The following is a 25,713-nucleotide window of genomic DNA, read 5'->3' on the forward strand; positions in this document are numbered from 1 at the left end:
GTTAAAGAATTAACAGACATGGCCGCGGCAAATCCTAAGGTACCAAATGAGGTTTGGGACGCTGAACCTCAGGACCTGAAGGTATTGATAATAATGAGATCTCAATAAATTATATCATGTCTGGAATTCAATGGAACCGTAAAGATGTTGACATCAATGAAATATTTGCATACAAGGTAGCACTTGAAATAAATGAGGATCATGAACTCACGTCTATATTAGAGTGCACTCAAAGTAATGATTGGCTAAAGTGGAAAGAAGCCATTGACGTGGAGTTAAACTCTTTAAAGAAGAGAAGTGTGTTTGGTCCGATCTTAAGGACAACACCTGAAATTAAACCAGTTGGACATAAGTGGGTCTTTGTAAGGAAGAGAAATGAGAATAATAAAATTGTGAGATATAAGGCACGGCTTGTAGCACAAGGATTCTCTCAAAGACCATGAATAGATTATGAGGAGAGTTACTCCCCTGTGATGGATGCAACGACTTTAAGATATTTAATAAGTCTGGCTATAAGAGAAAAACTGGATTTGCAGTTAATGGATGTTGTAACTGCATACTTATATGGTCCACTGGATAATGAAATTTATATGAGATTACCAGAGGGTATTGAGCTCAAAGATAAAGATGGTTCTCGAGAATTATACTGCATAAGGCTGAACAAATCCCTTTATGGATTGAAACAGAGTGGTAGAATGTGGTACAATAGATTAAGTAAGTACCTAGCCAAAGAGGGCTATAAGAATGACCCAATCAGTCCATGTATTTTTATTAAGAAGTTTGCAAACAAAGGGTTTGTTATTATAGCAGTTTATTTTGATGATTTAAACATACTTGGAACCTCTGGTGAAAAATCCCAAACAGTAGAATTTCTCAAGAGAGAATTTGAAATGAAAGACCTAGGTAAAACTAAGTTCTGTTTGGGGCTGCAACTTGAGTACATAAATGATGGAATCCTTGTGCATCAAATGGCATATACAGAAAAGGTACTCAAGAGGTTTAATATTGACTAAGCTCACCCATTTACTAGCCCAATGGTTGTAAAGGAGCATTGATTTGGATAAAGATCCATTGGTCCAAAGAAGGACGATGAGGAAGTTCTCGATCCTAAAATGCCATACCTAAGTGCTATAGGAGAGTTAATGTTCTTGGCTAGCCATACTAGACCAGACATATGTTTTGCTGTGAACCTCCTAGCAAGAATTAGTTCTTGTCAAACCCAAAGGCACTAGAGTGGAATTAAGTATTTGTTACGTTACCTACAAGGAACTTTAAATTTGGGCTTATATTATACTAACTATAACAAAGAAGGTTTTAGTTGGTTTTGCTGATGCAGGTTATAACAAAGAAAGTTGAAGTATGTATAGTTGAGGTTGAAAACTCAATATATCAGGACGGATTGCGGTATGGTCGAAGACAAGGAAGCAACATTCATACATGAAGACAATACGGCCTGCATCGCACAGCTTAATGAAGGTTACATCAAGGGAGATCGGACGAACCATATACTACTCAAGTTCAGTCTAGCAATAACTCAGCCGATCTCTTCACCAAATCGCTACCGACTACAACATTCAAGAAGCTTGCACACCAGATTGGAATACGGAGGCTTAAGGACTTAGAATGATGCTTGGAACAGGGGGAGCAATGCGTGTTGTACTCTTTTTCCTTCATCATGGTTTTGTCCCATTGGGTTTTCCTGGTAAGGTTTTAATGAGGCAGCACCCCCAAGCGTATTGCATCGATCCCTTAGCATCGGCACATTCATATCGTCCAAGGGGGAGTGTTGTAAAACACTTAGTGGACTCTATAGACTGGCCCGTCTACTGTCCATGACATGAGGCCCGTTCGGTCAACACCACAAAGGCCCATTGGATTCACTGTCTTAGTCTAAGTCGGTTTTGTACAAACACTATATATATGTAACCTCATTCGACTATCATTAATAAGAATAAGAGATTTCATTCCCTAAACTCTCTAGTTTATAACAACTCCCAAATTGGTTGCCCAACCTGGAGGAGAGGAGTTTACAAAAGAAATTTCAGAAGCTAAAGATCGAGAAGAGCGCGCCAGACAGTCTGCTCGCACATTTGACGTCCTCGGAATCTGGGTCAGGGTGAAGGAGGAGAAGGAAGAACTTAGGGAGTGGAAATCTTCCAGTAAATGTGAGAAGGCTGATCGTCGGGTGCCTGCACCATCGCCACCAGTTCTGAGCTATCTGACTCAAAATTCGGACAATCCATCCCCACCGCCCGAAGAGACTCCATAGCCCCCATATCAAGGCTTGAAACTCCGAATGAAGAGGAGAGGGGCTACGTCGCAAACTGCGGGCTCCCATAAGTAGCGTCCTATTATGAGGATTACCATACCACCAGCCCAGGCCTTCCAATGGTTCTGAGCCTTTCCAGGAACCATCAACCTGGCAACGAGTCGTAAGATTTTGTTCCTCCAGAGATGCCTGAGGAGCCAAGTAATTCGCAGAGAAGGATTTGGCCTCCTCCCAAAGTAGTTTATCGTTTGTCGCCTGATTTATAATATCAAGTGGCTCTGCCTCGATACCTTGAAAGACCTTCTTATTCCTATCCTTCCAAATTGTCCACAATATCCATGGCAGCATATAACCAATACCAGAACCCCCAGAATGTGAAAAACTCATGGAATATAGGAAATCTAAATTTGAAAACACTGATCCATAGGGAAATCCAGTCGAAGCCAGCCGAACCGGAGATAACTCCTAGACCATACGCGAACGTACACACTCAAAAAGAGCGTGATTAATAGACTCCACCGCCGATCCGCACCGTTGATAGGTAACATCACACCGGACTCCCCGATGTGCGATCCATTCCTTCACAGGAAGAGTCCTAGACGCCACCTGCCAGAAAAAATGTTGGACCTTGAGGGAACTTCAAGTTTCCAAGCTTGAGCCTGCAAAACTGTGCACGTTGGCCCGTCACTACAAAAAAACTAAACATTGATAGCATATTATCATAGCATTATTTTATAAAGTGCTATGGTCGAAAAAATTCGAGATTTTGGTTTCTATTGATAGCAATATACTAACGCTAAGATATGAAAACGCTATAAAAAAGACTAAAATCGCGATATTTTGTTATTGGAGGGGAAATTTTCATTTTCCCTCTAGACGCTTAGTTTTTCCCTCTTCTCGAAACGACATAACATAACACTAAGTGTTTTTTTCATTACTTCTATTTTTCCTCGTTCGTATCGCTAAGTGTTTTTTCTCTCTTCCCTCATCTCTTTCCACTGATATCTCCGGCGATTAATCCTCTCTCTGGGCATCAGTTCGTCCTTAATCCTCTCTCTGGGCATCACTTCGTCCTCGTCGAAGCAATAAGCCATCTCGGTGGCCATAAGTTTTTCCTTAAATTCTCCATATCAGCTCGATTTCATCTCGCGAGACAAGGTTTTGTCTTTCTAGTTGAGTTTTGTTATTTATTTGGCCGTCGACGGCGATATTTAGGGTTAGGTTCTTTAGATTTGCTGTTTGTTTCAATTTTCCTCAGATTTAGGGTTGTGTATCAATTTTGTTCTGAGATTTAGGGTAATGTAACAATTTTTTCTGATTTTGCTTTAGATTTGTGAGATTTATGAGATTTTCATTTGATTTAGCTTCATATATGTTCTCTTATACTTCACTTGGCTTTGATTTAGCTTCATTTCGCTTTGTCTACGAAGCTATATTTTGTTTTGATATTGTTTTCTCATTATCGGTGTCAGGTTATATTGATCTAACAAGCTAGACATTTTTCTCAACTATATACAGCAGGTAAGTTCTATCTATCCAGTTTTGAGGTGCTATGTATGGTGGAGTTATTACATTGTTGTGGTTGTTTTGTATTGAGTTTTATTTGGTGGAGTTATTACCTGCTGTTTGATGTGTTTCATATATGTTTGATGTGTTTTTTATTTGGATTGCAATGACTGTTTTTGCTTCTTTCTCGTAGTGTAATTGGTAAAAGAATTAGTTAGTGTTGTCACGGTATGATATGTTGCTCTAACAGTTTTATTTAAGGTGAGATCATATAATGTTGGACAAGGCATGGGTGCATCTTTGCAGGTATATTGATGTTAATTTAAACATTTCTGGTTGCTGGCTGGGTTTTGGGGTGTTTAATAAATGTTTTGTTTGTCATTCATTCGTAGACTTGATCCTGCTTATGAGAGAGGTGCATGGAATTTTGTTCGGGCTGCGGGTGTAGATAATGATGACAATCAGTTGATAATTTGCCCTTGCAAAGATTGTCGCAATGTAGATCGTCACTTAGGGGTTGTTGTTGTTGATCATCTAGTAACCAGAGGTATGGATGAGGTCTACAAGTGCCGTAAGGATTGGTACCATCACGGAGAAGTTTACTCAGTTTCTGAATGTGATAGCAAAGTAGATCAGTGTAATGAAGAGATGGCTGGGTTGTACAGAGCTGCTGAGTATTTAGATAAGGATTTGGCTGGGTTGGATGAGTTCTTTGAAAATGCAGAGGGAGAGGACAAGAAAGAAGATGCGTTCCTGGCAAAGTTAGCAGACGCAGAAACACCTTTATATCAAAATTGTGTGAACCATAGTAAGCTATCAGCGATTGTCTCATTATTTCGACTTAAGACACAAAATGGGTGGTCTGACAAGAGCTTCAATGAGTTACTTGAGACACTGCCAGAGATGTTACCTGATGACAACGTGCTACATACATCATTGTACGATGTGAAGAAATTTTTGGAGTCTTTTGATATGGGTTATGAAAAGATACACGCTTGTATCAATGATTGCTGCCTTTTCAGAAAGAAGTTGAAGAAGCTTGATAGGTGTCCACATTGCAATGGTTCAAGGTGGAAGGTTAACAAGGAAACTGGTGAAGTAAAGAAAGGTGTCCCACAGAAAGTTTTAAGATACTTTCCAATAATTCCAAGGTTGAAAAGGATGTTTAGGTCTGAGGAAATGGCCAAAACCTTAAGGTGGCATTCTACTAACAAGAGCAAGGATGGGAAACTCAGACACCCTGTAGACTCTGTCACTTGGGATCAAATGAATGACAAATATCCTCTATTTGCTGCTGAGGAAAGGAATCTGCGGCTTGGGTTATCAACAGATGGCTTTAATCCGTTTAACATGAAGAATAGTCAGTATAGCTGTTGGCCTGTTTTGTTGGTAAACTACAATCTCCCTCCACGCCTATGTATGAAGAAGGAAAATATTATGCTCACCTTGCTCATTCCTGGTCCACATCAGCCTGGTAACAGTATTGACGTCTATTTAGAACCCCTTATAGAGGATCTAAACTATTTGTGGAACAAAGGAGAGCCAACATATGATGCATTTAGTAGATCTGTGTTTACGCTAAAAGCAATGCTTCTGTGGACCATTAGTGATTTTCCTGCCTATGAGAATCTTGCTGGATGCAAAGTGAAGGGAAAAATGGGTTGTCCCTTGTGCGGTAAACACACAGATAGTATGTGGCTTAAGTTTGGCAGAAAGCATGTTTACATGCGTCATAGAAAGGGTCTTCCACCAGCACATAGGTATCGGGTTAAAAAGGCTTGGTTTGATGGACACGCAGAACATGGGAGAAAGTCTAGGATTTTATCTGGTCAAGACATTTCACATATCTTGAGAAACTACAAAAATAGTTTCGGGAATTTTAAAGAATCTGCGAGAAAGAGAAAAAGAACTCCATGTGTTGAGGAAGAACATGACAGTGAGGGTTTATCTAGTGATTCTGAGGAAGAGGAAGAAGAGGATGTAGACGAAGAGGAGTTGTCCAGATGGAAGAAAAGGTCAATATTCTTCAAACTGCCGTATTGGGAGGTATATCTATTACATTAAGTAATGTTCAGAATTAATTTGAAGTAATTTTCTTAAGTTTGGTTTTGATTGAATTGTTTTTATGACTCAGGAATTGCCTATAAGGCACAATTTGGATGTCATGCATATAGAGCGAAATGTGGCTGCCAGTATTGTCTCAACATTATTGCATTGTGGGAAAAGCAAGGATGGTTTACATACTCGTAAAGATCTGGAACATCTTGGTATAAGGAAAGATTTGCACCCTAGTATCAAAGGTAAAAGAACTTATCTTCCAGCAGCTCCGTGGTCTTTATCCAAGACAGAGAAAAAGATATTCTGCAAACGACTATCTGACTTCAAGGGGCCTGATGGGTATTGTTCAAATATATCAAGGGCTGTATCATTAGAAGAGTGTAAGGTAACATGTCTCAAATCACATGATTATCATGTGTTGATGCAACAGCTCCTCCCAGTTGCACTCAGAGGATTACTACCAAAAGGTCCTAGGATTGCAATCTTTCGTTTGTGTTCATTCTTCAACCACTTGTGTCAGCGAGTTATTGATAGAGAGCAGATTTCAGTAATGGAAACTGAAGTTGTCGAAACTCTGTGTGTGTTTGAAAGATATTTTCCACCAAACTTCTTTGATATCATGGTTCATTTGGTCATACATCTCGGAAGGGAGGCTAGACTAGGTGGCCCAGTTCAGTTTATATGGATGTACCCTTTTGAGAGGTATTGCGTTTTAGTATTTTATATTTTAGACTATGTTTATCTTTTAAACATCTGCATTTTAATTTGGTTGTCACTACATGATGCATGCAGGTATATGAAAGTGCTAAAAGACTTTGTTAGAAACCCAGCAAGACCAGAGGGTTGTATCGCTGAGTCTTATCTAGCTGAAGAATGTGTGAGGTTCTGTAGTGATTTTCTTAAGAAGACAATAAGTGTAGAAGAATAACAAGATAGGAATACTGAGTATGAGAGCAACTCTATCCTGGAGGGGCGTCCAATATCAACAGCCACAACATTTACTCTATCTGATATGGAGAAGAAAATAGCACATCTTGCTGTCCTTCAAAATACGGCTGTGGTGGACACATATGTCGAGTAAGTTGTGAAATTATAACTGATTTTTTTTTGTATATAACATACTTATTAAAAACTTCAACTGACTCCTTTACTTCTTTTAAACAAGCTTGCACCTACAATATCTACAAAACTCAAATGCAAGATGCAGACGCAATGCAACAGTTTTATGGCGTACTCATACTCAGAATTTTGCAGCTTGGCTAAAAGAACAGGCAACTATTTCTTACTCTTTCTTACTATTATGTACTGATAATAAGATTTATTAAGAATATTTTATTCATTTAATCTATACTATGTTGATACCTATTGACTCAGAACACCATGACGAAAGACTCAAATGGTTGGCATATGGTCCTCGGACAAGTGCAAGGTCATATACAGGTTACATAGACAACGGTTTCACACTGCTTCAGTTTCTAAGCAGTGTCAAAATAGTGGGGTTTTCTATGAAGCAACAGCAATGTGTAGAGCAAGTGCAAAGGATACTTCACAAGTTGTTGATTTAGTTTCATACTATGGGAGAATAGTAGACATTATACTCTTGGATTACAATGTCTTCTATGTTCCTTTATTCCGGTGTCAATGGGCAGTGAGAGGTAACAGAGTAAAAGTAGAAGATGGGTTCACACTAGTTAACTTGAATCAGAATGAAGTTTCTTTTATGAGAGATCCATACATATTGACTTCTCAGGCTAAGCAAGTATTTTACTCAAAGGAGAGTGATGAATCTGGTTGGTGTGTTGTCTTAAGAGGTCCTTCACGGAGATACAATGAGGAAGAGGAAGAAGATGGGGACGCGCATATTGGACCATTGCCATCAACTATTCAAATGGATGTTCACTTAGATGAAGAAGAAGATTCTCAAAATGCTCGGCCTGAATGTGATGGCATATATGTGTGATATGAGTTTGTTCTATTTGTCTGATTGGTTTCTTCTTTGTGTGTATTTTTGTCTTGTTCTGTGTATGTATCTTGTCTGATTGTTTTTTACTGTCCTTAGTGACATGTTAGTAATGTTTATGTTATTTTTTTCAGGTGAACTAAGATGGGTAATAGAAAGACTAAGAAGACGAAGAAGTCTAAGAAGAAAGACCCTGAAGAGCCAGAATATCTGGGTACGGTGCTACCTCAAACAGTTGGAGGTGATGAAGAAAGAGTGCCTGCTGAGGAGAATGTGGCTGCAGATCCACCTAAAGAGGTCCAGACTGAGGTTGCAGAACCACCTAACGATGTACAGAATGAGGTTGCAGATCCACCTAACGAGGGTGTTGAAGAGGAAGAGCCTATTGGTGAGTTTCAACAGTCACAAGAGAATGAGATTGCAGATCCACCTAAGCATAAAAACATAGAGGTCCAACTAAGATGAAGAACATAGGGAAAGATCCAAATGTTCGTGAAAGAGTTGAGTTTAATGACATGGGAGAGCCTATAGGTCCGGGATCAGTCAAGTTGTCGTCTTATCTGGGTCCATTAGTGCGGGAACATGTTCCTATCACCGTTGATGATTGGAGGAAAATCAGCGACGAAGTCAAAACTGTTTTGTGGAAATCTGTTCAGGTCACCTTCTTCTTTACACTCTCTCATGTCAATATTTTATATATGTTATGTTTTGATTATTAACTCTGATAATTATGTGAAATATAGGCAAGGTTTGAGGTTGATGAAGAGTTTCAGAAGAATGTTGTGATGGGGCAGATGGGATGTCTTTGGAGGTCCTCCAAATCATGACTTGTCTCACTGATAAGGAGTAAATCTACTAATCAAGAGAGGATGAATCTGCGACCAAAGAATGTTTCACCAATTGAATGGCGTAAATTTGTTAAGGTCAAAACTAGCTCAGCCTTTGCAGCTGTTAGTGAATCCTACAAGGAGAGAAGGCGATGACAAATACCTCACACTTGTAGCCGCAGAGGAATGGTCAGGCTGGCTGAAGATATGGTAACATCTATTACCTTTATTATGATAAGAACACTATACAAGTCCACCATGTTAATTCACCTCAGTTATTTATTTAACAGAAACAAGAGAGTTCAGAACCATCACAAGTGACTAGGCTTAAGGTCTGGGTCAAGTCACGTACCAAAAAGGATGGAACCCCAGTCAACACCCAAGCAGCTGAGAAATTTGTAAGTTATTGAATTTCCCTCACATGAGTTTTCTTTTAGTATTTGTTCTCAATTTACCTTCTCTACATATGTATGTTTCCTAATTGACGCAGAAGAAGGCAGCTCAACTGGTTGATCATGCTGCTTCATCAAATTCAACAAACCCACTAGAAGATAACCTATCACAACTATTAGGACCTGATAATCCAGGTCGTCTGAGGGCAATGGGTAGAAGCATGAGTAAGACCAAGTTAGCTTGTTTTCAAGTTAAGAAAAAGTTTATGGCTGAGATGGAAGAGAAACAGTATCAGTTAGTTCATAAAGCACATGAATTGGAAGACGAGATTGCTAGAATTAGACAGGTTACTTAAACTCACATAGTTGTAAATATCTTCATACAATGTTTAATTATATGTTATTCTAACTTTCTTTTATTTGTGACAGAGGCAAGAACCTGAAGTTGGTGAAAACTCAGCTCCTGCAAGAGCCAGAGTAAGCTAATTTGAGATTTGTTATTTGTGTTCATACGAATTCTCACATTTGTCATAAAATTATTGTAGAGTGTTAACACACAAGCACGTCGTCACTGTGTGTTGGTTGACTGGTCTGGTACTGATGACAATGTGGCTGAGGGACTTCTTTTATCATATGATCCGGATGACTTAGTGAATGACATCCCCTTGGGCCCTCTTGCTGTTAAAGTTTTGGTTGAGAAAGCAATAAACACAGAAGCCTTTCTTTGGAGACCTTCAGTAGGGATGTTTAATGTTGAGCAAGCTGTTGGTGAAATGATTGCATGGCCTGAAAGTAAATGTGTTCTTATAGACCAGATGGGATTTCATGTTGAAGAGATTCCTCTTAGGGTAAAGTTTCTTATACAAAACCATACTTCTTATTCTAATATGTTGGCGAAATGATATTTGAGTTTATTATTTTCTTCATTTGATAGAGCCCAACAACAGATTGTTTGAACAAGTGCAAACTGCTGGACTGGTATGGTGGAACTGATGGAGTTGTGGCTGAAGGCCGTTGGCAATGCAATGAACCAAAAGCGTTGGTTAATGATATCCCTCTTGGACCAAATGCAGTCAAAGTCTTTGTCGATGTGGTACATGGAGGAGATACATTCCTGTGGAGGCCTACGCCACAAATTAGATACCTTAGGGACTCTGTGAAGTCATTCGTAGCATGGCCTGCCAATAAGTGTGTTTTAGAAGATGCACCAGAATCAACTTTTCGAAGGTCTCCAAGTCCTAAAACTGCATCAAATGGTAAAAGTTCTGCATCTCCAGGTTCTAACACTCCAAAAGCGCCTGTAAAGATAAATCCGCCACTTTCTCAGTCCCCACTCCAAAATTATCAGGTACTTTTTCATATGGTCTAAACTGGCTCTTATTTTCTGTTATTCGAACTGTAATATAATGGTTTCTTTTGTAAATATTGTAGAATGGTATTGTCAACGAAAATCAGAAGTGCAAGTTAATGGAGATTAGCGGAAAGAATCAGGTGGTTGCTGAAGGACGTTGGGCTTCAGACAACCCAGACCAGACTGTTCATTTTGTTCCCTTAGGGCCTAATGCAATTAAGGTTTGGGTTGACATAGTGAAGGTGAATGCTGCCGCAGTTTGGAGGCAGTCGGCTGAAATTGAATGTATGGGAGATGCAATTGGGACATCCATTGCATGGCCAAAGGATAAAATGATATTTTGTTAAAACTTATCAGGTTTACCCTACTACTGTTTCTGTTTGATCTAAGACTTGAATGATGAATTTGAATTATGTAATGAATTGTTGGATTGGTAATGTAGTGTTGGTTTGAGACATGTTTGCTAAATCAGGTTTCAGGGTCATATTCATACAATTGATAGCTGTTAGCAAGCCATATACCATAGCATTATTGAAATATATTCTATAATACTACAGCAAAAGAAAGTGCTGCAACAAACCAAATAGTAACACTTTCCCAACGCTATAATGAAACAAATATAGCAATAATACCGAAAGCTATCACAAATTAACATAATCAATAGCAAACACAAACCGCTATTATATAACAAATATAGCGTTTCCACGGAAAGCTATCATAAGATAGTCCATCCGTAGCAAATTGAAAAAACGTTATTATATAGAAATTATAGCGTTAATAGAAGAAGCTATGATAAGGAAGACCAAGTAATAGCATGTCAAAATCAACGCTATAATATATTAAAAATAAGATAGCATACGCAGTAACGCTATAATATGTGTGCGACCTATTATAGCTGCCGCTGACATAGCGTTTGATAATTCGCTATTAATGACATATAATAGCTGTTTTCCATTGCTAACAAAAACTATATTTCTTGTAGTGCGTATTCGGCTACCTTTTGTAATTCATGTGCTAACCTATAACCAGATCTCACTGAATACTTCCCGGACTTAGTATAATGCCAAATCAGTCTATCCGATCTCAATGACTTACTAACCACCAAACTCCGTATTAGCGGAATGTTCGCTGGATCCATAAACTCCTCAAGGATAGGCAAGTGCCAATCCATCGTAAGGGGATTAATTAAGTGGTTGACCATCAGATTAGGATGTAGAACTCTCCCCCTACCATTCGCTGGTCTTGGTTGGTGATCCGGGATCCAAGGATCCCTCCATACCGAAATATCACAGCCCAAACCTACTATCCACCGTGCTCCTCGTTCCACTAGACCCTTTGTCGAAAAAAATACTCCTCCACGCAAAGGATGGAGAATAAGTTTTAGTTGCCAATAAAGGATGTTTTTTTCTGAATCGACCGCGCATCACCCGAGCCATTAGAGAATTCGGATAATGAATCAGCCTCCCATACTTCTTAGCCAGCATTGCATCACTAAATTCTTCCAGGGCGCGGAATCCCAAACCCACATCGCATTTATCCTCACACATCTTATCCCACGCTACCTAATGCATACCTCTAGCCTTATCATTAGATTTCCACCAAAAATTTGATATAGCCCCCGTAAGTTTGGTTGTTAACGCTTGTGGCAATTTATAACATGACATAACGTGAGTAAGGAGGGCTAACGCAACTGATTTGATCATGATTTCTTTACCCCCTTTTGATAAGTTCTTCGCCGACCAGCCATTAACTTGCTCATCTAGGCGATCATTAACATAACTGAAAACTTAAGTCCTCGATCCCTGAAGGTTTTCAGGTATACCCTAATAGAAACCCATGCCGCCCTCTCTAGAAATACCAATAACTGTCTTTATCCGAGACCTTACGTCAGGCGGAACTTTCTTACCGAACATGATGGAGGATTTCTCTAAATTTACCTCTTGACCCGACGCTTTCCCATAATTACCTATAATATCCATAACCACTTTACATTCAGTCTCCTCTGCCTTACAAAAGAACAGACTATCATCAGCAAACAATAAATGCGAGATCGAAGGACAATCCCGAGCAATCGATATTCTCGTAAGTCTCTTCTCTCGTTCAGCCTTTTTAATATTCGCTATCAGGACCTTTGTACAAAGAATAAACAGAAAGGGAGAAAGAGGGTTGCCCTGTCGTAAACCCCTCTTTGGTAAGATGGATCCCCGAGGTTGGCCATTTAAAAGAACTTGATACGATACCGAAGAAACACACCACATAATCCATGTAATCCACCGCCTATCAAATCCTAATTTAATCATAACCGCTTCCAGGAAATCCCATTCAACAAGGTCATACGTTTTACTCATATCCGTTTTGAATGCCAGAAACTCCGACTTACTGCGTTGGCTAGTATTTAACCCATGGAACATTTCCTGAGCAACTAAAATATTATCTGTAATCAGTCGACCCGAAACAAAAGCCGATAGCGTTTCTGAAACCAGAGACGGTAAAAACCGCTTAAGCCTAAAACATAAAACTTTTTGATATAATCTTATAGCTCACATTACAAAGGCTGATCGGCCGAAATTCTGTCATACGTTGTGGTCGATCCACCTTGGGGAAGAGACAAATATTCGTCTCATTAAGACGAGGATCAAAACCACCCGTTCTAAAAAATTCTTTAACCAAAGCCACGAGATCTCCTTTTAAAGATGGCCAGAACCGTTGGGAAAATAGAGCTGTCATTCCGTCAGGCGCTGGAGATTTCTCAGGGTGCATAGCAAATAAGGCTTTCCGAACCTCTGACTCCGTAATTTCCCTAGTTAGGCTTCGGTTTATATTATCCGTAATGATAGGTGAAATCTCCTGAAGTATTTCTGATATACCGCTTACATTAGATCTTTTACAAAGCTCCTCAAAATATTTGGAGGCAATATTCTCCAACCTCATGGGCGATTCATCCCAGACGTTATCCGGACCAAATAAACCAACAATCATATTTCGTACCCTCCTCTGCTTAGTCGAAGCATGAAAATATTTTGTATTCTTGTCTCCCACATGTAACCAGAATTTCCTGCTCTTTTGTTGCCAATACACCTCCTCATCCCGATAAGCCTCTTTTAGTTTTCTCTCTATATCCCGGATTTCTTCCTGAGAAATCTGATCTTCCATCTTTGCCTCCTGCAAAGCTGCCTTAAGTGAAGAGATAAGAGACAGACCAGAAGTCACATTATTCTTTTGCCACCACGAAAACAAATTTCGACAATTCCTAATTTTATCCACAAAAGCCAGAATCCGGAAATTATTTGTACGCGCCCATCCTGACTCCACCGCTCCTAATAATCCATCCTTTCCCAGCCAGCGTTTATCAAACCGGAACTGCCTATTCCGCCATGACTCTGTTTTCAGACACGTTGCCAAAATTGGCTAGTGATCGGATTCAACCATCTCCAAATAATCAACTTTCGAGTTTGGGAAAAAACTTTGCCAATCCTCATTACCTAAGGTGCGATCTAAGCGACACCGAACTACCTGGTTATTGCACCGATTACCTCACCAAGATAGCTGCTTCCCATAACAAGGGAATTCAAGCATACCACAATGCCGAAGCATTGATTGAAAAGGCACAAAAGAGGATGCTGGGCGCAAGGCTCTACCCCTTTTCTCGTGATTCCCAACAAGTTCATTAAAATCACCAATCATGAACCAAGGATCAATACGGAAAGAACCAATATCTATTAACTTCTCCCATACCTTTGTCCGATTTTGCGGGATTGGGTCCCCATAAACAAAAGAAAAAAATACCAGTTGTTGAATAAAGAAAGCTTGAACATCAATAATTCAATTACTTTCATATAAAATAGAGAGTTTTATTTCATCCATGAAAAATAAAGCTAACCCACCACTAGAACCATGGGGGTCAACAGTATACAAATTATTATAACCAAACTCTTGCTGAAATTTTTGTAAATAAGAAAAACATTTTTTTAGTTTCTGATAAAAATAAAATGTCTGGCCGATGCTGCTTCCACAAATCTCCCAAATATCCTTCTCTCAGATCCACCCCTATGTCCTGACAATTCCAACTCAGAATCTTCACGTTCTAGCCGGCAGTTTCGGGAGAGCCCCCATCCCTTTCTTGCTTAGACTTCCCCCATCTGAAGGTTTACCGCCCACTGTATTGTTACCCTGTTTCCCCGCCAGCTTCTGTTTATTCCCTTCACCTGCAGGTTTAGTCAATGCCTTAGCAAGTAAACTTTTCCCAGGAGAAGCCAAAGCCAAAGTAGCTATCCTAGGGCCACTAATACCCTTCCTAACAAAAGGGACTAAAACTCTTCCTTTTGTGACCATCTATCTCATCTAATGAAAAAGCGGCCATAGCATTATTAACAATCCCCATAGCTAACACACCCGAAACAGGAGGATAGGATTTACCTTGCGGACCACTGCCAGAATCACCCTGGAAATCAGTAACTTGGTCAACTTGGAACTCAGACCCTTGATCCGTATGCCCCACAGTACCCAGAACTGGAGAAAAAGCCCCCTCATGTACAAACTTGTGATCACTCTTGCCAATATCATCAAACTCACCATCCTCGAGCAGATCATCAGTGTCGACCTCAAAATCCATGGCCAAAGAAGCACCCTCATCACTCTTAAGAGTGATTCCCTCTACAGCCTTAACCACTTGTGGATCGCTAGATTTGAAATCACCGATATTGTTATCAAGCCGCAAAGGAACCTGCTTCTCAAAAGAAGTCTGTTTCACCTTAAATAAATGTTTAGGCCAGGCCGGACCTGCACCCTTACGGTTCAGAGTGAAACCAGAGGCCTTACCCGAAGCTTCCCCATTCCCTGTTTGAGTACCACGTTGAGACCCTTCTTCACTTTAACATTTTTATAGTTACAAAAATGCATATATTACATACTCATATCTTATATATTACAATAGCAGTCTTTTTGAATAAATTATTTGATTGTTGAAAAAAATATGAGACGATCTTTTTTTTTTTTCAACAATCTTTTTATTTAGGTGAGTATTTACATTTTTAGAAACAATAATTAAGTGTATAGTTTTCACAATTTTTTTTAACTTATATAAAAACTAAAAAGTAATCCTTTTATTGTAAAAATAGCAACTTAAAATTAAAATAAATAAATAATATTATAATTTTGAATTTTATGATATGATCTTTTCTAAAATTTAAAGCTGTTTAAATTTTATAATTTTTAATAATTTCCGTTTAATTTTTTTTTTAAACTGTTAAAATTTTACATTTGAAAGTTTACAAAAGTTTTATTGGTTTGAAAAATTTTAAATAAAATTAGATTTTATTTTCTCTATTTTACTTTTATATAAAACATTTTCATGGTAGGCTTTAAATTTTCCTTTTTTAAATTTTAATAAATTTAGAATTGACTTTTGTCAACATCTTAATGATACAATTGACACGTGTCACGATCTTGTTAATGAGTAACTTTGACATCAAACTTTATATAATAAGATTTGTGTTTAATGGTTGTATTTTTTAATCTTAATTTTTAACTCTACAAAATTTAAATCTTAGTTAAAAATGTATGAGGGCATTCTCAAAAATGCCTTTTTTCCATACTCCTTTTTAAAAATACCCTTTCATGTTGACCATTTTTAAAACTACCCCTCTTTATATACAAAATGACCAAATTACCCTTTATTGATTGACAGCAAGAATGTACAGTCATCAAAATCAAAAATATTTTCCCGCAAAAAAAGAGAAAAAGTTTCCCGCCAAAAGTTTTTTTTCCCGTCAAAAAATATTTTTTTTCACGCCAAAAAAAAAATTTTCCGCCAAAATCGAAAATTTTTCCCGCCAAAAAATAGAAATTTATACATTATAAAAACATTGTAAACACTTTTAAAAGCGTTTACAACGTGTTTAAAAACCTTTTAAAAACTTTGTAAATGCTTTTAAAAAGCTTTTAAAAGCGTTTACAAGGTGTTTAAAACCCTTATAAAACCCTTATAAAACCCTTATAAAAACTTTATAAAAACGTTTACAAGGTTTTTAAAAACATTGTAAAAGCGTTTACAAGGTGTGTAAAAACCTTTTAAAATTTTTTTTGAAAACCATTTGAAAACCTTATAAAAACCATTTAAAAATCTTATAAAAACTTTTTAAAAACCTTGTAAATGCTTTTACAAGATGTTTAAAAAACCTTTTAAAACTCTTTAAAAAATCTTGTAAAAGCCTTTACAAGGTGTTTATATGGCTTTTATAAGGTAGAAACCTTATAAAACCTTTTAAAAACCTTGTACATTTTTTTTGGCGGGAAATTTTTTTCGTCAAAAATTTTTATCAAAATTTTTTGGCGGGAAAATAAGTCGGAAATTTATTTGGCGGGAAAATTTTGTTTTTCTTTTTATTAATTAAAATATTTTTCATCTACGGGTAAAATGGTCATTAAAAATTAAAAGAGGACAAAAATAAAAATGATTGTTGGGCATAATTTTAATCATGTAAATTGTAATAGATAAATTCTATTATAATTATGATATATTCTATGAATAATGGAGAATTATGCATTCTCTAGAATATTCAGTCAATACTGGCCGTAACGGTAAATGTTGAGTCAACATGGGCCGTAACGGTAAGCAATAAGTCAATACGAGCCGAAACAGGATATGGCTACCAAACGGGATATTCGAGTCTATCTCTTGAAGAGAATATTCAAAATGGCCTTATCTCATATAGAGGCGGTGACTCAAGCCCAAATCCCATGAGGATTAGGGTAAAGAGACTTCTCTATAAAAAGGGAGTGATATCAACACAATACGACACGAAATCGAGAGCAGAACAAGAGACCAAAAACATAGCCACACGACTCAATTCCAAAGCATTGCTAGGGTTCCTAAATTGACTCGTTGTGCCTTAAACTCTTGTATTTGAGCTCGATATTTGATCAATAAAAACGACTATTCAACATCTATTTCTTGTTTCCATAGTCTCTAAACGAATTGATTATTTTTGCCCAAACAATTGGCGCTAGAAGGAGGGGCAGAGTAAACTACGTGAGATGACAGGAAACGGAAGTGATACGACTAATGTCGAAGCGACTGTTGCCGCTCAACTGGAAGCCCTGACTGCCAGGATGAATGAGACGGCGCAGAAGCTGACGCAGATGGAGGCCGATAACGCCAGACTACGGGAGGAGAACGCTTCGCTGATGACAGCAGGGAGAGTTTATACCGAAGCAAGCTCTAGATTTCGCGGCGTGCAAGTAAATCAGATGCAAGACCTTAACTCAACGCCTAGACCCAATAATTGAACACCCACAACGGAAGATGCTCGGCTGGAGACTCCTCGTCAGGAAGAGAACGGCGGAAGAAACCCATAAACAAGGCAGGCACGTGAAAGCCTTACCCGAGAAGATAACTTGGATCAACAAGGAGTTGTCAACACACCAGGCATAACAGGAATCGAACATGAGCCATATACCAAGTCATCTGAAGCCGCTTACTTGGAAGCTTTGATCACAAAACGCTTGGATGCAGTAGAAGCTATGATTCAACGACTACCAGGAGTGGCTCCACCGATTCGGAAAAGGAACTTGCACTCTTATGCTGATACACCGTTCTCTGATGAAATCGCACTCACTGAGATGCCGAGAAAATTCATGCGACCGACAATGAAGATGTATGATGGAACATCCGACCCGGATGACCACATAGCTCAATACAAACAGCAAATGTTCATGATGGCTATCCAGAAAGAGTGTAGGGAGGGGACTATGTGCAAGGATTTTGGCTCAAGTCTCACAGGGGCTGCGCTTCAATGGTTTATCAACTTGCCAAACGTCTCAATTAATTCGTTTGCATCATTGACAGATGTTTTCGTTGAACAATTCGCAAGCAGCAGGAACCTCGAAAAAAACAGCAGATGATCTGTTTGAGGTGCGAAAGAAGAGAGATGACTAATTACGTGCCTATGTGGGACGATTCAACAAGGAGAAGGTGTCAATACCAAGCTGCAACATGTCTACTGCCATATCGGCATTCAAAAGAGGTTTACTCCCAGATGGCGACTTATACAAAGAGCTAACCAAATACCAATGTAGAACGATGGAGGATGTACTCTCACGTGCATGGGCTCAGATTAAATGGGAAGAAGATTCTGCTTATCACCAACGACGTTCACCATGGTCTGATTCCTGCGTTGTGAGAAACGAAAGGTCGAGTAGGGATGACAAACCTTACCAAAGACCTAAGGACGAGAACACTAAGAGTGGGAGAAGGAACATGCATCGACCATTGAGCGGAGCAGACGACATGAAACCCAGATCATCAACATGGCCAGATATCAGTAACCTTTCAATCTCGCATGCACACTTAGTCGGTGTACTGAAAGAGATAGGTGAAAACGTGAGATGGCCTCCAAAAGATGAAGGCACCTGACAACAAGCGTAACACCTCAAAGTGGTGTGAATTCCAAAATGATCACAGCCATAGAACAGAAGATTGCATCTCATTGAAGATGGAAGTGAATGAGCTATTGAAAAAAGGATACTTGAGAGAATACTTGTCTGAGAAAACCCGAAATCGATTGGATGGTGAAGGCAACAAACAAGTCGCAATTGCCAACGGTCCGGTTTCACCTCCATAACATGATCGAGTTATCAATGTTATCTCAGGAGGATCAGAAATAAGCGGGATGACTCACTCAGCTACAAAAAGAAACACCAGAGCTGTCAAAAACTCTCAAAGCAAAGGGCAAGCTACGCAAGGCGACATGGCATCGTGCAAAATAACTTTTACAATGAGTGAGAGCAGCGTATAAACCCCGCATCACGATGCGTTAGTCATACAATTGATAATGGCTAATTGCTTAGTGAAGAGGATATTAATCGACAATGGAAGCTCAACCAACATCCTTTATATGCAAGCATATAAAGAGTTGGGTCTTGACGAAAAAGGATTGACACGAAAATCTATCCCATTAGTTGGATTCAGTGGCAAGGTCAAGCAGAGTGTTGGTGAAGTGACACTTCCAATGTATGCTGAGGGAGTTAACAAACACACTAAGTTTTTAGTAGTGGATTGTGCTTCAGCTTACAATGCCATTATGGGGCGCCCTTCGATTCACGACATGGATGCTGTCCCATCGACTCTACACCAGATTATCAAATTTCCCACCCCATGGGGAGTGAAAGAGATAGCAGGGGAACAAGAGAGTTCACGCTTGTGTTATCAGACTACCTTAAAGGGTAAAGGTCAACAATTATAGCAATTACAGAAGCCACCGCTGGCACCTCATGGGGAAAAACCAGAAGTGGAACCACAGAAGTCTCCTGTCATGATAGTCGGTGAAACCTCGAATTGGATGACGCCAATCCTCAACTATCTTCGAGATGGCGTGCTGCCAATGCATCATGCTGAATGCAGAAAGATCAAGCAGCAAGCTGCACGATTTATTCTCCACGGAGGGCAACTATACCGTAGGTCATTTTCTGGGCCTTACTTGAAGTGTATTACAGCGGTTGAAGCTCAAACAGTTTTGGCAGAATTGCACTTAGGAGAATGTGGAAACCACTCAGGCTCACGAAGTCTTGTGTTAAGAGCTAAAAGAGCTGGATATTACTGGACTACGATGAACGAGGATGATGTACGATTCGTTCGCCACTGTGACAAATGTCAAAGATTTGCTAATATCTCAAGACTACCACTAGAAAACTTGAAAACGATCAGTTCACCATGGCTATTCATGAAGTGGGGCATGGATATAGTAGGGAAATTGCCAACGGCACCCGCTCAAAAAGTATTTTTGTTGGCAGTGACTGACTACTTCACAAAGTGGGTAGAAGCAGAGGCGATTAGCCAAGTCTGAGAGCAAGAAGTCAGCAACTTTATATGGAAGAATGTTATATGCAAATTTGGGATGCCTCATGAAATTGTAACTGACAACGGACCCCAATTTGCATGTAACAAATTTAAGAGCTACTGCGATGATTGGGGAATAAAACTAAGCTTCGCAACCCCAAGGCATCCGCAATCCAATGGTCAAGCCAAATCTTCAAACAAAACAATTGTGAAATTACTGAAGAAACGGTTAGAAAAGGCTAAAGGAAATTGGGTAGAAGAGCTTCCAGGCATTTTATTGGCTTACCGTACTACTACTAAGTCATCAACTGGCGAAACACCGTTTTCACTTGTGTACGGGATGGAAGCGATAATTCCGTGTGAAGTAGGCGTGAAAACGGCAAGTACCGAGCACCCTAACTTGCAGGAAAATGAAGAATTTATTAGTCTCGAACTCGATCTACTAGATGAGAAACAAGAAGCAGCAAAAATCCAAAATTGGTGTTATCAACAGGAAGTGGCTAGGAGCATACAAGTTGCAAAATAAGGAAGGCAAAATCCTTCCCAACAGCTGGAATGCCTTGCATCTGAAGAAATACTACTTTTAGTGAATTGAGTTTTTGGTTTTTAATTATTTATTTTTGGTGTTTCCCGAAGGATAACACTACATGTCTCAAGTTTTAGGCAATGGTTTTAATAAAACTGAGTTATGGTCTATGTGACCTGCTTTTCAACACATTGCGCATTGAAGTCATTGACACATGAACACATGAACAATAGGCTCTCTACAGAAACTGGGTAATCACCTGAAACACAAAACATTCGCTACAACTGCCTATTAGCGAGATGTCGCTATGGGAATGTAACAAATCTGGAATCCACCTGATGGTCGGATCCAAACTTAGCAAACTTGACAGCAAAACACTTGCTAACAAGAAATGAGCTATGAAACACTTTAATTGGGTCACGAACCCGGATCATGTCACGAGCATGGCATTAATGATTTGGCTATGACAAAATCGTTGATGTTTAGCCATTATAATTGGCATTTTAGGGGCAATGTGTAGCCGATTCTTGAAATTGGTTAAGAACCGCATTGTCATTTAAAAGCCAATATAAAGGCAATGTGTAGCCAATTCAAGAAATTGGTTAGGAACCACATTGTCATTTAAAAGCCAATATAAAGGCAATGTGTAGCCAATTCAAGAAATTGGTTAGGAACCACATTGTCATTTAAAAGCCAATATAAAGGCAATGTGTAGCCAATTCAAGAAATTGGTTAGGAACCACATTGTCATTTAAAAGCCAATGTAAAGGCAATGTGTAGCCAATTCAAGAAATTAGTTAGGAACCACATTGTCATTTAAAAGCCAATATAAAGGCAATGTGTAGCCAATTCAAGAAATTGGTTAGGAACCACATTGTCATTTAAAAGCCAATGTTAAGGCAATGTGTAGCCAATTCAAGAAATTGGCTAGGAACCACATTGTCATTTAAAAGCCAATGTTAAGGCAATGTGTAGCCAATTCAAGAAATTGGCTAGGAACCACATTGTCATTTAAAAGCCAATGTAAAGGTAATGTATAGCCAATTCAAGAAATTGGTTAGGAACCACATTGTCTACAGCCAATTCAATAAAGTGGGTTTGGCCAAATGACGGAATAGACCAACACAGAGTCAACCACGCATCCAATTCAAAGGATTGGAGCCAATGTGAATTCAAGTTGCAGCCGATTCAAGTAACTTGGTTACAACAACTTTATTGTTTCAAAGTCGGTGTGAAGCCAATTCACCGGATTGGCTAACACGAAACCGGCAATATCAGACCAATGTGGAACGAATGCATATCCCATTTAATAGATTGGTTATGGCAACATTGCCATGGCAAAGCCAGTATAGAACTCGTACGTAGCCATATCAAAGCATCGACTTTGAGGGAAAAAAATGTTATGTCTAATCACTACGGTGTCATTACTTAACATTACAAATGGCAAAGTCAAGTTGAATTGATACAATGGCAGATACTGCAGCTAAAGGGATTGCATATGCGTCCAACAATGAGATCACTACAATGACCTAAGTAAGACAATGTTCTACTAGAACTAGAAGACAAGAGCTAAATAAGTCATAACGAGGGAAGAAAATAGTTGGTCATGGAGCAATGGGTTCTAAGTCAACCTGGCTTTGAGCTCCAATCTGAGCAAGGGAATCCCCAAAAGTAGGTGGAGGCCCCTTAAACAGCGCCTGACTCTGCATCACGGTTTGGTACTGCATATCCACTTCACCTAGATCCCATTTCTTATGCTCCCCCAGCAGGCATTCACACAATGCCTCCCATCGAGCTATGATGATTGCCCCATTCAAGTAGAAATACAGCTCATACTTTAGGACCTCAATTCGTTTCTTGAGAGAGACAATCTCATCTTGAAGCACTTCCTTCTCACCAAATGATCTCTCATTGTCGGCTTTAAGGTCAGTTATGGCCTGGTCACGTTCAACCAATTTGGCTTCCAAAGTTGCGATGTCACGGTTCTTGAAGGCAATGGTCTCATGAGCCGAAACAGTTTTTGATTTCTCATTGCTCAAATCACGCCTGAGACTTTCATTGATTTGATGCTCAGATGAAAGCTTCTTCTCAGCAAAGTGCAACAATAAAATCGTCTACAAAAAAATGAGAACACCGAAACGTTAAGAAGAGAAGGAAAGAGAGTCAAAATGTGAGTTCCAATGTCATAATTTGACTAGCTAATAGCTAAAATACCTTGAGAAGGTCAAAGAAAACTTCATCAACAGTGGAGGCAATCCCAACGGTGGCCAACGATTCAAAGTCATGGGCGAGAATCTTGGACTTCAGCTCTTCGGCAACCAATGAAGCATCAGGGTTGATCAATGACCCGTTAGAAGGAGGACGATCTCCTAGGCACTGAACGTCATCTCCAAAGTTAGTTGGTGCTTGAAGTGATGAACATGGATTGGCTCCCGCTAATTTCCCTGAAGCTGTCATGAAACGTGCAAAGGCAGTCGATGTGTGAATTGGCTGGTCATTCGACATGTCAAACCCTGCAAGAATAAGAAGAAATCAGAATAAAGTTAGTAGGGAAAAAGATAGATCAACGACATTCAAAACGAAAAGGTGTAACTCAACAATGGATCAAATGGAACAGGAAATCTAACCCCGGATAGTAGTGTTCTCTAAAGCAAACTTGCTAGTGAGGAAATCTACGGTGCGATAAGATGGCTGACGACTCAACACCTTGAAAGCACCAGCTCTACCTACGGGATCGGGTTTGGTCCTGACGTCTACACACATGCAAGGCAAGCGTAAAATACGAGTTAGTCTCACATGAATTCAGATGGTCACATGTACGCATAACCTTTCCCACCTGCAACAAACCAATTGGTTAGAAAACCCGGTTCATGTCCCACTTTCATGAAGACATATCTCTCTCGCCATCTCGTTTCAAGCGTTCTCTTAACACCGGAATCAAGTTTAATAGCTAAGGTACGTAGTTCAATTGGTCATATATGAAACTTTATTAACTATGCCTTGTTAAAATAATACCCTTCGACTACACTACTCTCTAAATTCTTACTAAGAAAATAGAGAGTGGAGACAAACTGTTGGGCATAATTTTAATCATGTAAATTATAATAGATAAATTCTATTATAATTATGATATATTCTATGAATAATGGAGAATTATGCATTCTCTAGAATATTCAGTCAATACTGGCCGTAACGGTAAACGTTGAGTCAAGATGGGCCGTAACGGTAAGCAATGAGTCAATACGAGCCGAAACGGGATATGGCTACCAATATCGTTAAGAGGATATTCGAGTCTATCTCTTGAAGAGAATATTCAAAACGGCCTTATCTCATATAGAGGCGGTGACTCAAGCCCAAATCCCATGAGGATTAGGGTAAAGAGACTTCTCTATAAAAAGGGAGTGATATCAACACAATACGATACGAAATCGAGAGCAGAACAAGAGACCAAAAACACAGCCACACGACTCAATTCCAAAGTATTGCTAGGGTTCCTAAATTGACTCATTGTGCCTTAAACTCTTGTATTTGAGCTTGATCAATAAAAACGACTATTCAACATCAACTTCTTGTTTTCGTAGTCTCTAAACGAATTGATTATTTTTGCCCAAACAATGACTAAAAAAGGAGGTATTTTTGAAAAAGAGTATATCAAAAAGGATATTTTTAACAAATTCTCAAAATATATTCTCATTACCATAATTTTTTTTTTCATTTAATAATATTATTTTCTTCTTATTAGTCTATTATGCCAGTGCTATCTTCTTATTAGTTTTGCTAAGGAATGATAGACGTGGTGGCATTATTAGTGGCAATTTCTCTTAGGGGTACTCTTAATAAAAAGTTAAAAAATCAATACAATAAAATTTGGATGTTTTTCACCAGGTGATGACACCTCAGCTTTAACATTCAAGCTGGTGTTGACACATCAATTAAAATCACTAACCTATCAAATTAAAACAATTAATACAGATCAGCTATTTTTGTCTAGGTGGATTGTTTTCTTGTTTGTATTTATCAATTTCTTCAGAGAGAAAGAGGTTCATATCTATCACCGTCCGAGTCCGACATATCTTGTCAGCTTCTATGCCCAGACGAGGTCCGGTATCACCATTAACACGAATTCCCTGTTGCCGTGTGCTTGTCGTCAACACAACTTTTCTGTTTGTCGTGTTCTTGCCGTTAACATGGTTTTTCGTGGCCATGTTTCTGTTGTTGTTTCAAATACCCAAGTTGAAGATTTCAGTCTTGCATGATCTACTTTACCCTGCCTTGATTTGCTTTGCCAATGAGGTTTTGCTTGAGGCTCTGGTGTGTTTCTCGGTGTTAAGTATAAGGGAAAATATGAAGAAATAAGAATAAGTAGCAGGTTGAAGTATCAGAAGATAAAACTCTGTTTGAGAAACTAGCAAAGCTAAGGCTTCCAAAGGAAGTTAATTAATGCTTTGACCGGACGTGATGATATGAACATGAGCATGACAGTAGCAAACTGATATTAATATGAAAGAAGAAGGTATCACAAATTCACAATTGGCACTTGGCCGGGAGAAGGAACACCCGAAGAATTTCTACGCTCAAAGTGTAACTCATACTGTTAATTAATTAAAGGAATATGTAGTTACTTCTATTTAATTTTTATCACACTAATGATTAAACACAAAAAAATAAAACTATCAGACTTACACATCCTTTAACCTATTGGCTATTGGTAATATGATAACTGTTTGACTGTAATATGGCATAGGTTATTGAATTCAATATTATTATAATCGTTTGATTTGTATAGTCAAGATTTTTATTCATGTTCTCTTTTTTCTAATAGAATTTGTTCCATCATTTTGTACACACATACTTTCACAAGATTTCTGATGTTAATTGGATAACAAAAGAAAAGAAACAGAGTTTTCTCACACTCCGAAAGATCCAAGAGGGTTAAGAGAAAGAAGCTTTTCAGTTCAGCAAAAAAATCAATTTTGTAAAATAGTTATC

General features: G+C 38.8%; 2 pseudogenes; both read left to right on the forward strand.

The window, feature by feature from the left end:
• The first annotated feature begins 4,049 nt into the window (after positions 1 to 4,049).
• Positions 4,050 to 7,793, forward strand: LOC147930924 (uncharacterized; annotated as a pseudogene).
• A 461-nt stretch (positions 7,794 to 8,254) lies between these two features.
• LOC147930925 (uncharacterized) lies at positions 8,255 to 10,710 on the forward strand (annotated as a pseudogene).
• Positions 10,711 to 25,713: the final 15,003 nt, after the last annotated feature.

Source organism: Camelina sativa, chromosome 12, assembly GCF_030686135.1.
Source record: "Camelina sativa cultivar CO46 ecotype springtype chromosome 12, ASM3068613v1".
Lineage (NCBI taxonomy): Eukaryota > Viridiplantae > Streptophyta > Magnoliopsida > Brassicales > Brassicaceae > Camelina > Camelina sativa.